The 16365-nt window shown below is 31.2% G+C and overlaps 1 long non-coding RNA gene across 2 annotated transcripts; it reads right to left on the bottom strand.

Moving 5' to 3' along the window:
* Positions 1-5492: 5492 nt before the first annotated feature.
* Positions 5493-7387, bottom strand: LOC126720029 (uncharacterized). 2 transcript variants are annotated; one of them, XR_007653207.1, is made up of 4 exons: positions 7271-7387; positions 7017-7087; positions 6308-6471; positions 5493-5819 (listed from the first exon to the last, which is right to left on the bottom strand). It is a non-coding gene; the product is annotated as an uncharacterized LOC126720029 (long non-coding RNA). The 2 variants fall into 2 exon arrangements; XR_007653206.1 differs by lacking the exon at positions 7271-7387 and having other exon boundaries at positions 7017-7163.
* Positions 7388-16365: the final 8978 nt, after the last annotated feature.

Below are 16365 nucleotides of genomic sequence, written 5' to 3'. Positions count from 1 at the left end.
TGTATCTATTTTACTTACCAAAATTACTCTAATAAAGTTTAAGAATACTATCACAAGCTCATCTTATTTATATTTGAAAAATCCAAACTTATACCAGACTTGCATGTTTATCGTATCGTGAGATGAGTTAAAATGGATTGGATCAAGTTGAGTTAACCTAAAATGGATCCTCCAAAATATCATTTAACAAAATTTAAGCATTAGTAAGTGCTTTTACTATTAAGTATTGTTTTAGGAGATAAAAGAGAGTCACACTTATTATATTATAGAAATCATATTTTTGAGTAAAGAAAATTTAAAATAGAGGTATTTTAGTAATTTAAACTAATAATTGAGTCGATTTTACGGTATAAAATCCAATCCCTTACCAAACTATAATAGGTTTAAAAATATGAACTCAAATTCACCGCAATCCTATTTATAAAATTTCAAACCCTTGAGTTTGATTGGAAAACCCACAAAACCCAACATGATACCATTCATAATTACAAATTTTAAAATTTAAGATCCACATTGCAAAATAACACTCCTCTAAAATTTAAGGTGAAGAGCTGTCATTATTAATATTGTCTTATCACTTATGTAAGCAGCTCAAAGATTCTCATTATTATTATTTTTTTAAGAGTAATAAAAATCATGATTTGTAGATAATTGTATTTGTACCCATTCTCAATTTGAAAATTTCATTTCGAGCATGCATCGATTTTCTTTTTTATTTTTTTGTTAAAGGAAATATTTATTTGAATGAAATGAGATTGGGCATAAGTTGGGTGTATTGACACAACCCTCTTGGAAAAACTACCACGCACACTGAGGCATTGAACTTGATACAAAAACCATATTTAATTAGCAAACGAATCACGAATGTACAGAGATGAAAATTGTAGTTTGGTCAAAATTAAAAACAATGTAATTCATATGGTGCAAAAAGTTAAAAAGTGGGGAAATTTTTTCCGTATGCCCGTACCCCAAAATTTCATAGAAAATTACATGCAAAAAACATGGGCGGCTATATGTAACGTCCATGAGTAAGGGGATCAAACGAACCCTTTGAGCTGGGCCCAAAGACTCCAATTTTTTTTAAAAAAGTCAAACTTAAATAAACTTAAATATGATTATCTTGACAATATCTTGGTTTAAAAAAAAAAAAACTAATAGCAAGCCAATTTGATCTAAAATATGGTAGGAAAAATAATAATAAGCCCAATAACAAAAGTATAAATTTGTTCATCTTAAATCTTCAACAAAAAAAAAAAAAAAAAAAACTCATTTAGATCTTAACAATTTTTTTTTGACTGAGATCTTAACAAATTTGAAATAAACTAATGCATAAAAGTTTATTGTATTTATATCTAGCTTGGAGTTCAATTAACAACAATAATTAATATGTTTATTGTATTTAAAAATGATTTCCAAGATTTAATCTTAGCAACAATAATTACTATATTCATTGTATTAAGAAACAATATGCGATGAACTTATAATTTATCTTATATGAGAAACACTATATTCACGACACTTTCACAACAAATTCTAAATGATGGGTTATTACTGGTTGTTACTGATGGACAAAAAAATAATTTTAGTAATGGGTTTAAATTAAAACTAATAACAATAGATTTATTGGGAAGTGTTATGAATATATTGTGGACGTAATAGCACTTCTCATCTTTTATTCTCTTGTTAGTACATGACAAATTTGTAATAAGAAAATCATGTAAACCGCAAGATTCATTTTTTACCCAAAATGCATCTTCTTATAGGCCCCCAAAAAATATATCCTAGAGCCACCATTGGTGAAAAATATGAGAGCAGCATCCTTTCATTAGTGCATGAAATATCTATTCCTCTCATTGACCATGAAATATCTCAAAATTCCATAGATTGATAATGTTGTGAATGAAATTTGGATCTTTGAATTTACTGCTCTTCAAATCACAAATCTATTGAGTCGAATTGGGTATTAAGAAACTCTAAATACAACTATTTTCACACCCAAATTCACAACATACTTAAGTGTTTAACTCGTGATTAATGCATTGCAATCCACTAGTTCACAAGTATCAATGATGATTGATGATACCATGTGCAAGTGATAATATCCAACTACAAGTTGACACCCAAATATATCTCAAAATTTCATAAATCGATAATGTAGTGTATGAAATTTGGGATCTTTATTGCCCTTCAACTCTATTGAAACAAACTAGGCATTTAGAAACTCTAACGACAAAACTATTTTCACACTCAAATTCACAACGTATTTAAGTGTCAACTTCTAATTAATGGACCTAAATCCACTTATTCATAAAATATTAATAGTAATCCTATGTGCAAATGATAATATTTGAACACCCAAATATGTTTAGATTTGGCCATGGAAATAACTACAGATTCTCTTTCCAAGAGAGGAAAAAAATCGAGTAAGTCTAGTGCTACAAATTTTTTCACAACTTTATTACATAGCGACTCGTAAGTGGTAAAAATAAAATAATAGGTTCATATGAGTCCATAATTTCACCATTCATAAATCTCCACATAGCAAAATTATTGTAAAATTGTGAAAAAATTTGTGACACTACTCAAAAAAAAATCTCAAATCCTCACAATAACAACAACAAAAATAAAAAAAAGGGCATTGTTAGAGTAATTACATCAGCTTGTGCATAAAAGAGCAAAATGGAAAAACTAACTACTTTTACACAATTTGAGCAAAAAATCACCCACATCAGTGGGTGTAAACTTGTGTATAAATACACAATTGCTATAGTAACCATGCATATATGCATGGTTACTGTAGCATGTGTATTTATTATTTTATTAATTTCAGTTCGCACCTTTTTTTCTCTCTCTTCTCCGTGCACAACGAACTCAGTCTCCTCATCTTCTTTTTCCTCAGATGCACACAAACACACCCACACACAAACACATCCACACAGACAAATCAACACAGAAACACACCCACACACAAACAAACCCACACAGACAAACCAACAGAGAGATAGATTGATGCTTGACTCGAACAATCGATGCTTGTTCGGTGCTTGTGGAACAATAGGTGCTTGACTGGAACGATTGGTGCTTATAGGTGAGAGCGGCGATATTGGAGAGGTGTGTTGAAAAGCGTGAGGCTTAACGGAGTGATAGAAAAAGCTATTGAGCCCAGCTTGGTTGTTCTGGAACTGGTGGGCTTGGTAGTTGGAGAGTTCTTTTTCCGATTATTGTATGTGGTTGTTGTGGTTGCTATTGTAGTTGTTGTTGATGGCGAGCGATTTGGGTTGATGGGTCAAGAAAAAGACCCAAGAGGTTGGATTGGTAAGAGGGTTGTGGAGCTTGGTTCATGGATCGACCGGTGAAGAAGTTCGGCCAGCGTGATTCGTGGATCGACCAATTGGGTTGGTTGTTTTTGAGAAAGAATGAGAGAAGGTAGAAAAGAGAGAGAGAGGTGATCTGTTCAGAAATGGGTATAGAGATGGGTATAGAGAGAGAAAAACAAATAATAAAAAATGGGGAGAGAGAGAGAGAGCATATGTATGAAAAGGTAGTTGAGAGAAATAATAAAAAAATTGAGAAGAATGAATATTTTATTAAAATATCTTGTAAAATAGATAAATTCATGTAAATGTTTTATAAAAATAATAATATAAAAAAAAAAGTAGATTTTAAGTATAAAATAGACAGATTTTTGTGCACAAACTCAAGTAATTGCTCTGATGGACTCAAATGGAAATTGTTATGCAAATTGTGAAAAAATTTCCACAACTTTAACTTTATAATGTGTTTTAGGTATATTCTTTTGAGTTGACGTGACAGCAAGCCAACCCCTGGTGACGAATTGATGGGTCAGTTTCACCGTTATTGCAAAAAAAGACGATGTTATCGTGTTATTAAAAAGGTCACCAAAGAGTACTTTTTATGAACTCTCTAGTCTTGGCTGTGAATTTGCATTGCGTGGCATGCACTAACACGTGTCTTGGAATTTGCAAAATTATTGATGGACCATTGTGTGACTATCTGACACCTCAACTAGGCGTACTACATTTGTCCGGACAACAAATTTATTTACAGAAAGTATTTTTATTTTACCACCACGTGTCTATAACATATAGATTTAATTTTTTTTAATTAAAAAATATTAGTACAAAATTTTCAATTAAATCTTAGCTAAATGTTTAGTATATATTTTTTATACCATATTTTAATTTGTTCTCTAACCATTATATGGTAATAATTTGGTTTGTAACTTTTCAATGTCGTATCAATTTAGTTTTTATTGTTATATTTTGGATAGAAATTATTAACGTAGTAAATGGTCACAAAAAAAAAAAAAAAAAAATTATTGCCACATCAATGGAAATTTTTTTTTTTTTTTTTTCCATTAATCACGTCAGAAATTTTCATCTAAAAGATAATAACAATTATAACATAGACCAAATTGACATGATATTAAAAAATTAATAACCAAACTAAAAATTTAGGGATTAAAATAAAATATGATGTAAAGAATATGAACAAAATATATAGTTTACAAATTTTTAAAAGCAAACTTTTTATAAACAAACAAGAAAAATTACTAGTTTACATTGATAGAACAATATAAACCAATAATTGTCCAACAAACAAAAGAGAAAGGATGCACACACAGGGAAGAGGTTTTTTTTGGAAACTCCCTTATCGTTGAATAAGTGATTTGTGTCAATCTTGTTAGCAGTATTAAAAAGAAGCCCATTAATGTTTTGGCTTGATAATAAATAATAACTAGTCGCTAACCCGTGCGATGCACGGGAAAGCTACTGAAAATGAGATCAACTCTAAAATTAGAATCATTTTGCAAGTTAGACTACAAAATTATGTAAAAGAATTAATTTCATGTTACAGTCTAGTTTTTTTATTGGTAGCAGAATCACTTGCATGATCGAATTTGGTCTCAATGGATTAAGTGCAAATCCTTCATCAAGACATTCAAGTATTAGGATAAATGATGTGTTTTTGATAGGTAAAAATTAAGATAAAAAAACAATTACACATATACACAAAACAAAAACAAAAAAATTGTTTACCAAAGAACCTCAAATATGTAAAATTTGCCAAAAAGATGCATCACATATTAATGCATAAACACGTCTACATAACTTTTGAATAAAAGTGCAGCAACATTAGAATCAACCTTTAGGCTTCTTCACTATTTCAAGTGGCTCCTAAACAATGTCATATTTACTTCTCAATTCTATTCATCATTCTACAATATAAAAGTCACAATCAACACATATGCATCTCATAAAATCCATAAGCAAGTTTTTGTTTTTTGTTTTTTAATTTTCCTTCACCCTTCCCAGTTTGACTAAAGAGAAACCAAAGTGAATAAAAAAAGTTTATAATTTAAAGCTAAAAAGTTAAAGTTTACTTCTTTATGGTGTTTCACACAGAGTAGATACAAAACCATGTCTTTTTTATAAGAGTTCAAGTTAATTTCAAAACACAAACAAGTCCAGTTCAATATGACGTAGCAAGAACCTTTGAGAATGAAACTACAACATACTTCAAATAATGATGAAATTGCCCATTTCCGTAATCTGACTCTCTTCCCTACAAATAAGAGGACTCTTAATGTTGAAAGAACTTCCTCTTCTTTTAGTGGGTAAAACAATAAGATCAAAAGTATTATGTGTAACAAATATTATCATATTAAAGTGAAAATAAATTGGTTAAGCAGAGATATTCAGCTGAACACAGATGTATCTACATCTTCTGCATCATCAAGATATCAAGACCCTTTTAGAGATGATCATACAAACAAAGATGGAATGTCACCATGATACCTGAAAACAAAGATATACAAAATGCTAAGCACACTGCCAAAGTACAATAAAATATAAAGGTAACAGAAATACCTTGAAAATCTGTTTTTTATTTTAAATATTCTTCTTCTGTAGCATATGATCTATATCAAGAACCAAGTATAGCTTCTTATGGTGTAATAAATCTGCTTATTTCAAATTGACAATTTCAGCATTGTGAAGCCGTAGTCCCAGCAAATAATGTTTAAGCTTAAATGAATTACTATTTAAAAAAGAAAAAAGAAAAAAAAAAAGATCATCACTATACTTTATGATTCTATTATTCTTGAATAGGAATAGATTTATAAGTTCAAAATTGATTTACATCTCTCCAGTTGTAATTTAAAAAATAGTTTCATATTAGGGGAATATTACTTAGTGAATGAGCAGTGACACTGTCTTGCATTATGCAGAGAAGCATAACCAAAATTCATAACTCCACCAAATAGTCTTATCTCAAAGAAGGTTACCTTATGAATGTAACCCAATGCCACACCAGATTTGGCCAGCAACCTTTGCCCACAAAATTTACATGTTGTCATCTTGCAATTCTTGAAATCTTCAAACTTCAAACTGGTCATCCAAATATCTCTTTTTATTACCAATGAAACCCATCATCAGAATTTATCTTTACCTACCAAAATAAATAAATAAATAAAAATAGATTGGTTAAACTCCATTTGTTCCAACAAAAATACCTTCATTTAGTTCCATTAATGTAACAGTTCCTCATGCAAAGAGCCATCTCAAAGCTATAATAAAGCCGTGCAAAAGAATCATATTGATATCTGTAACCATAAGGCATAAACTACATCTTCTTATATGAATTAATAAGTACAGCAAGTAAAAAACATATAAAGAAGAAATCATATAGATTAAAGAGGAAATTCAAAGTCCATAGTTCATCCAGATTAATCCAACATCATTCAAAGCAAAAACCTTCCTCTAATAGAGGGAAAAACAAAAACAAAAAGTCGACCATGAAACAAAATTGATGAAAATCTTCAATTGGGTAGTCAAAATTCTATGGAGAGTGAAGCAGAAAATCTGAACCACAAATGAGAAGGAAAACAGCCTCAACTTAAAATACAAAATTCCTATATCAAAACCAATACACCCACAATACCCAAACCTAAATCACATTTAACGCTCAATAAAGGGACAAGAAAAAAACTTTACCTGCAGCAGTTCCAGCCATCTGATAGTGGCGGTAGACTGGTGGTGACAGCCTTCTAAACTCTCTCCGCACCCTTACGAAGTCTCAGGAAAAAGCACAATACGGTAGCGTGACAGTGTGAACATCAAAGGGAAGGAAAAAAAAAATTGAGCCACCCAAATTACACAAAAAAACTCACTTAGAAGGAGAAGAAGATTAAGAAAGAAAATCCCAAGTATTACAACTAAAAGGGGAAAACGCAAGAAATTAGTTTTACCAGTAGTGGTTTTGCCGGCTGACCGATGGTGGCAGGCTAGTGAAGGCAGGACTCTGTTCTTGCAGGACTCTGTTCTTTATCTTTGCCGGCTGGAGAAGGTGGAGTCATTGAGTTGTGGGAGAGGAGGACCGACGGTGGTCTGGGTTTTGGTTTCAGAATATCGGGTTAGGGTATTTGGTTTGAGAAAGGGGAGTATATATATTTAATAAAAAGAAATAAATTAGATTTAAAAATTAAAAAAAAAATGCTGATGTGGAAAATTATGGTACCTTCAAAAGCTTCGGTTTTATATGTATATATTGAAGGCAGGACTCTGTTCTTGCAGGACTCTGTTCTTTATCTTTGCCGGCTGGAGAAGGTGGAGTCATTGAGTTGTGGGAGAGGAGGACCGACGGTGGTCTGGGTTTTGGTTTCAGAATATCGGGTTAGGGTATTTGGTTTGAGAAAGGGGAGTATATATATTTAATAAAAAGAAATAAATTAGATTTAAAAATTAAAAAAAAAAATGCTGATGTGGAAAATTATGGTACCTTCAAAAGTTTCGGTTTTATATGTATATATAGATGATTGATAATAAATTGGTAATGACATTTGATGATGCACAGAAAATCAATAGACTGAATGCTTCGAGTTTCAATGTGCTAGTGGTTGCTTGGAAGGCCTGAAAAGAAAGAAACACAAGATCAAAGGTGACCAGGGTGAACCGGCCAAAAACCCTCCGATGCTTAAGTTAGTTTTCTCTCTAGAACTCAAGAATTCCAACTTTAGGAGTGGTGAAAACTTACCTTCATTTGACATAGATGAGTCATTTTATAGTGAGTTTTGGAGTGGTTACTTGTTTAGTAACTTCCTCAATGTGGATGGAAGTTAGAAGGTTCAAACTTAACTTCTACAACTGATATGGAAGTTAGAAACTTAGTGGGAAATTAAAGCGATGAATAAAGATTTTGCTCATACTTTAAAATAGTAGAATGTGGTCCGAATTATAAGCTTTTGAACATAAGTTTACCTGAAGAATTTCTAAGTGTTGGGAGGTCGTCTAGTTGCTTTCATGCTGGATGACCTTTTTACATTTGGACGACCTTCTCGTATTGGGACAACCTTTCTAAACTTGGACAATACTATGGACGAATTGGAGATAGCCCAATTTTTGATTCACCATAAACATTGATATATTTTTTTGCTTAAAATAGTAGACAACAATTGTTGTAAAGTGAACATTATTATATATTCAACAAAAACGGTTAGGTTTCAAAATTTTAAATTTCTCATTCCCCAACTATTTTATTGTTTAAAAAAATTAAATGTCATATGTTTGAATTGTATTATATCCATAGAAAAAAAAATCAAATCTTATTGGATGTCATTAGTTCAATATTTTAGCATAAAAGCACATCAAAAATTTTATTCAAAAGCCATGGTAACTTCTAAGAAAAAGTGAGACAAGTTATACTACACACAACATACTTTTAAGAAAAATGATACAATTAACCCCCATTTTAAAAACACATACTCATACAAGGAAGATGCAATAGAGTTCTAATACAAATGCACAACAGAAACTCCACTAAAAATACCAATCATATTGCAAAGCAAAAAGTAGTTAAGAAGTTTTTTTTTTTTTTTTTTAACCAAGTAAGAAAATTAAGAAGTTTATTTATTATGTTGATATAGTTCCAATCGCATTTATATTTAGAGGAAGTTTATTAGTACATATTTCAGGATAAAGTTTGTCTACAACCAAGCTTATAACTAATGACTACAATTCAACTCAATATATTTTTATTAGATGTGATTTTGATAAATCCACCATTAGATTATATTTTTTTCTTATAGTCTACATGCTTGCAAAATTTTTAAAAGATTAAAGATCAATAACTATGCTATCAATTAAATATTTAAATTTCAAGTTTTCGTATTCTAAAATCATACATAAAAAATAAGTTTATAAATCGAATAATAAATAATATCCAATTAATATGAAATTTGACACAAATTAAAAATAAAAAGTACACGCAATTCAACAGTTCGATTTTCACAATATAAAGTTATGTTAAATTTTTTAATTGGTGTTGTAACTATTAACTACAACCAAATTTATAGTCAAAACTCCATTACATATTTTATATGAAGTTTATTTATACATATTTTAGTTATAAATAAAGTTAAATTTTAGAGTAATAGCTAAAATTTTAGAACAATACTTTAGAATAAACAAAATGTCTCTTGTATGGCCAACAGATTGGCATTTGGCACCTATGCCTATTAGGTTCGACCGGCCCCCTCAATGTCCTCATTCCCTAAAAAAGAGAGAAAGAGATTCATATAATGTTATTTCACATCCTGTTCATCCTGTTCATACTTTATGGCTTTATCAGTAGATTTTGAAGTTTGATGATTGATAGGAATAGGGGTTTATATGAACATGTAGTCATCATATGTGGTCTCATCTCCATCACATCAAATTTTTTTAGCGTAATTGGTCAATCATTCCCAAAAAAAAATAGAGAAAGAAAATTGAAAAAAAAAAACGATCAGAATTGATGATGATTGAACACATTGATCCACAGATTCCTTCTGAAAAGTACAAATTAAAGAACAGTAATCAAACTGTGTGAATTGTCATTTTCATGCGTTGATATCATTTTACTTGGGTAAAACATCACAACCCAATGCAGTGCCCTCGTGGTTCACACTTTCACTTGGAAAAGAACATTATGTACAAATTTTACAACGGTCTGGTTAATGTGCATAAATCATTTATTTTTGAAAAAATTTCATGAAAAATTAAAAAAATTGTAAAAAAAGTTAATATTTTTTTTTCATAATTTTTTTTTTAAAATGATTTACTATTATGCGCTCTTAGAGCATACGTTAATAAAATTCATTACAATACCAAATTTTTACAATTTTCCATTTTCTACTTCAACCTATTATATAATGGTGCTGGTGCCTAATAGATATAATGTCATTAATATTTTTTTAATAGTAATGTCATTAATATTTTAGTATAATTTTATGTGAAAATGATATTATATTAATCATAACTTAACACTTTAATAAAATTGCATGTATTCCTAATTAACTTTACTCTATATATTATATGCACAAAGAAAATGCATAACTCACTTTAACGGCGCCGGAATTAGATTTTGGTTTTAAGGAAACAAAATTTATAATTAACATATATATATATTTAGTATATGTACTTGCACATGCTACACCTACGTACATAAGTGCAAACAAGTGAGTGCGAGTGCATGCAAAGTGCAAACTAATTTAAACAATAAACAACCATTCATATAAATATAAGATGATATTTTAACGCAAAAATCCTATAAAAAAATACCGTTTCATTGTAATGTATCTATTTGTTATTAGAGATTGTTTTTACACATGAGTAAGTCATTTTGTAGTTTTTTTTCATAGTTAAAATTTACTTATTATTCATATAAAATGATTTTTAGTAGCTAGATAGACGTCAAATGTAATTGATGCAAATTGATGTTATTTTTGGTTAATATAACTCATTTGAAATCTGTAAAAATCTTAAAATTATAATACAAACATTTATGTACTTAAAATTTTAGATTTTAATTTGAACATATTATTGATTTATTTTATAATTATTTCTCTTTTTTTGCTTACACACTAAAGTTTATGAAGAAGTATAAATAATTACATAATGAATTTGAACTCCTATTATCATTTTTTTTCCTCTCACTTTTGAAAGGTAATAATAATTTGTTTATGTTGTATAATTTTTTTTCTTTTTAATTAAACTCTTAATGAAGCAGGAATTTCTTATTTCTTTAAGGAATTTTGAAAGAAGATACTAAAAGAGAGAGAAAGGGAAAAAAAAAAAAAAAAAACAAAGCATAATATTAAGAGAGGGATTATATAATTCAAACAATTGATTTTTTAGGCAGGGTAATGGCCAATTCTCCCTTATCTACTTCTTACAATATGTATATATAAAAATGTCTAGTTAATGTATGCTGTTAATCATCTATTTTTGAAAAAAAAATTATAAAAAATTGAAATTTTTTTCAAAAAAGTAAATCATTTTTTCATTATTTTTTCATAATATATTTTCTAAATAATTTACTAATATATACCCTAAAACATACATTAATAAAACTCTATAAAATAATAATAACTTCTCGAAACCCTACAACCAAATAGCCATAATCACTTTTGGACCAGTGTTTTTCTTTAATCAACTTGGTTGAGTTTACCAATATTGCATTTAGTTTTAGAATTTTAGTACAAGCTTCTTGGAAACCAGGTGCATGCGCAATATTGCCCATATCTTAATTGCATCTGCAAATCCATATATTGTACATTTTGGATGCGAAATGTATCTAATGAAAAGACGCGTGAGTAAGATTTTGATAAACCCCATAAAATGTATGTGACACATAAAGACAGTTTGGGCCCAAACTCAAAGAAAACAACTTCAAAAAAGGAAAAGGAAGAAAGTTTTGCAGAACTGAGACAAAAACAGCACCAGTACCTTACATTGAGAAAGAATTTCGAAAAGTACTTTGGTTACAAAAAAGAAGGCTTTGATTAGGACTGAAGATGGAAACATATTGTATATTAAATTATTTTTGATGTACATGAGTTGATTTTGGGGATGGGACATTGTAAACCATTTATAAATTCTATAAGTCTATCTCTATGATCTAAAATAATAATAATAATAATAATAATAATAATAAAAAAGATAATAATCTTTCATCAAAATAATTGTAAGGACTAGATTTGAGTTTCTAATCCAAAAAATGGGTGGACTTAGGTCAAAAAAATGAATTTGTAGATAGTGGGTTGGAAAAACTAAGCCTTAATGAATCAGACAATCACTTAAATAAGTTTAGATCACAAGGGAATGAAAATAGACAAGTTTATACTAAAGAAAATCATTCTCGACACTGTCCGAAGAGATCAGTTCTTATATATTTTTTTCAGGTTTGATTACAAAATCAGTTCTTGATGCTACAGTGTTTTTCTCCTAGTTTCTTGATCCCTCCTTCGTGAAGGGTCTCTTCCATTATATAGCTCTCTTTAGTTGATCTTGGCCTTCCACTTGTTGACCATCCAAGTTTCTACCCGAGTGTTTGTCCCATTGAACACTCTCTCAAGCCTCTGTGCGTTGGGGTAGCTAATGCAGTACTGTTCAGGGGTCTTCTCTACATTAATGCAACCAGAAAGTTAGCTGCAGAGCATTCAATGCGGTGGTAGCAGCTTTCTCCTTAGATATTTCTGGATTCCTCCCTGTCCTGCATTCCTGTGATAACAGAACTTTCCAGGAGTGCTCCCCTGATGCCAGACCGGCTCTTTTGACTTCGGCTTTGATTAGCCGAGGAGGTATTCATCATCGGCCTACCCTCTCGGGCCCCTATGACCAAAACTGACTTCCTCAATTACTAACACGGACTCCCCTAACTATGTCTACTCCTCCTCAGACAATGTTACGTCCTCAGATTGGGCCCCAAGCCCATTGTATACATAGATAGTGAGCTTTTGGGCCCAATATCCCTACAATAATAATAAATCAATGATATAATTTTTTCACTTTTTTTTTCCATAAAATTGAGAATTTAAGATAATATGTTGCAGACCATAACTTAAGTACAATACTTATGTGTTATTCCTTAGATTCTCTTCTTAAAATTTAGTTATGTAGTTGTACTTAATTAAAAATACACTTTCATTTCATGAAAAAAAAACCACATAGATGTATTTTAAGATGGAAACATATTATATATTAATTTTTTTTTTTATGTACATGAGGTGATGTGGGGAGACAATGACATTGTAAACCATTTATAAATTCAATAAGTCTATCTCTATGATCTATAATAATAATAATATTTCATCAAAATAATAATAATAAATCAATGATATAATTTTTTCTTCATAAAATCGAGAACTTAAGATAATATGTTGTAGAACATAACTTAAGTATAATACTTATGTGCTGTTCCTTAGATTCTTTTTTAAAAATTCAGTCATGTAGTTGTACTTAATTAAAAATACACTTTCATCTCATGAAAAAAGGCCACATGGCTGTATTTTAAGAGAGGAAATTAAGAAACAACACTTAAATACTGTATTTAAATTTTGCCGTAACATCGATAATATGTTTATATATTATTTTTAAAAAATAAATATAATGTTATTCCAATTATAACTTGTAAAACTATTTGTATCAAACATTATTCTTATAATTTTGGGATAGGTGCCAAATGCTAAGGGACCAAAACGATGAGGATGAGTAAGATTAGATTTGAAACCGTTACTAAAGATTTGACCCACTATACACAAAGCATCAATCATTGATAGCTTGTCAAGTTGAAAATTCTTTTATGAGTTGGTATCTCATGCGCTAGGTGCATGAGACGAACCTCTCACAAGCAGGTGGACCCCACACATAAGAGATTTTCCCTTCTTTTATGCTATGTGTTGCCAAAAATAGGTAACACTTATCTACTTTCTACAACATCAGGCACCAATAATTTATACTCTATACTTGAGCTTAGCTTTTTTGATATAAGATAGAAATTCTACTCTAATCTAATCTAAGTATATATGTGTGTAAAACTCCCTCCTAGAGACTTGAACATCGGCTCTTACCCCCACACCCCATAAACACTTATACTTGTGGAGTGACCATCGCTTCAAGAGTGTGCAGTGGTATACTTGAGCTAGCTAAACGGTGAAGTATATGCATGAGTAATAATGCATTTTGTATAGGCAACTTTATCACGTTCATAAATAAAGAAGGCAACTTTATCACATCAATGACATAGTTGCTATTTATTATTTAAGTACATATTTAAGTAAATTTTATTTATATGTTCACTTAGATTTCTCTTTCTTCCCTCTTTATTTATTTATTTATTTATTTTTGAGTCATAGGGTAATGAATAATGCTAGAGAGAAAAAAAATGTCCAAATGATTTTTAAAAAATAGTTGATGCTTTAAATTGTAATTGAAACGATATCATTTTATAGAAACCATTACTGATAATATTTTTATTATGTCAATCCCACATTAAAACTTCAGACTTTACACACAAAAAAAAGTGAAAATTTTTGTGATGGATTTTGTAGGGGGGTTTTTGGGGCTCAGGCCCAATAGGCAAGCGATTCTGGCCCAAAAGTCCCTTAACAATGAATTTATAGAGAGTAGGTTACAGAACTAGGTCTTGACAGCGTGAACGTAGTTATAAGCAAGCCATGCAACCATATGGACGTGGGGATATTCCTTTAAGCTTCCTAGGATAACAGTCCGTGGGGCTGCATCTTATGCTCTGTTCCTCCAACTCCTTTTTTCTTTCTCTCTCCTTTTCTTCCTCTCTCTCTCTCGATCTCTTGGCCATGGGGATTTTCTTCTCTTATATAGCATCCTTCCTACGATAATGACCCTACACTTGTTAATCATCTGGGCCTCTACTTGAGTGCCTGTCCCATAGGACATCCTCCTTCTTTTCTGTGAGTTGCACTGGCCAAGATAATTCTGTTCTCCTGTCCTTTCCACATTAATGCGGCTGGAAAAGTAGCTTCCTTGCATTTAATGCGGCAGTTGTGGTTGCCCCCCCCCCCCCCCCCGAACGTCCTGCATTCTTCCTTGATTTTGGATGACCTTTCACCAGGTAAAGGGTGTGAATCAGACTCCCATTTGGTGCGTCCGAGGAGGTACTCCTCCTCGGACGCCCCTAAGCAAGCCCGGCCCAACATGATTGGGCTGGGGGGTCCTCTGCCCGTGTCTTTGCTTCTTATTGTGGTTGGGCTTAGTACAAGTACTATGGCCCAACGTTGACTGGCGAATTTTACCCCCACAGATTTATTGTTGAGTTATTTGTTCATTTTAGAAAGTAGAAACTCAGGGATTACAAACTCAATTTGTGTAGCAGGTCATTATGGATTATGGGTATAGAGGCCATTCACAGTTGGAGGCCCAAGATGGTCATTACACACATTTATCTCCATGCGCATGAGTTTGATTAACAATGATCTTCCATGCCCTTGACAAGAGACTAGAAGAAACAAAAACATCTGAAATTGATAATTGCATGTACTAGAAAAAGCAATGATAATTTACATTGTGCTTGGTCTCATTTTTTTTTGGTTAATTTAAGGGCATAAAAGATAACATTTGTTGATATGGCACACAAAGACAGTTTGGCTTTAGACCCAGAAGAAATTTTCATATTTAAAAGAAAGAAAGAAAGTTTTGCATACTAGAAACAAAATAGCATCAGTACCTTCATTTTAGAAGAATATCCAAAGTACTACTGTAGATGAGGTTGATGGGGAAGAAATGACATTGACATTGTCAACCATTTATAAATTATTGGATTGTTGATAATGTACAAAATAATGGGTAAGCTTAGGTTTGAAATATGATTTAAAATTTGGCCTAAATAATTCAAAATATCTGTCATCAATGGCCTGTCACAGTATCACTTCTTTTAAGCTATGTTCCTATAAATTGCCAAAATTAGATAACACTTATCCACTTTGTCTAAATGTCAAACACCACCAATTATGTCCATCTATGTCCATCAAAATTGGCTGGTCTTATGTGCTGGCGCATGAGATACCAGCTCCTTTTACATAGAAAAATCTCTCATGCACCAGGCGCATAAGATACCAGCTCCTTCCATGTGGGGTCCACCTACTTGTAAGAGGCTGGTCTCATGCGCCTTACACATGAGATACCAACTCCTTCCACATATCTATCAAGGTGCACCATGTTCGTGAACAGTCAAATATTGCTCAGGATGGGAATAGAATCTAAAACAACTATGTGCTACTTTTTCATTAAATTCAATTGTAAATGATGCTTAGTGACCTTTAAAATATGCCCACATCAACATATGGCAAGAAAGAAATTTCTAAGAAACAAAAAGAGAGAGAATGGGGCTTTTGGTTACTGTTTGATTGTAAGAGACTGGTCTCATGCGCTTGACGCATGAGATACCAGCTCCTTCCACATATCTATCTAGGTGCACCATGTTCGTGAACAGTCAAACATTGCTCAAGATGGGAATAGAATCTAAAACAACTATGTGCTACTTTTTCAT

This window comes from Quercus robur, chromosome 3 (genome assembly GCF_932294415.1).
Source record: "Quercus robur chromosome 3, dhQueRobu3.1, whole genome shotgun sequence".
NCBI classification, from domain to species: domain Eukaryota; kingdom Viridiplantae; phylum Streptophyta; class Magnoliopsida; order Fagales; family Fagaceae; genus Quercus; species Quercus robur.
Note: the sequence above shows the minus strand (reverse complement) of the source record. Positions and strands in the feature narration are given on the sequence as shown.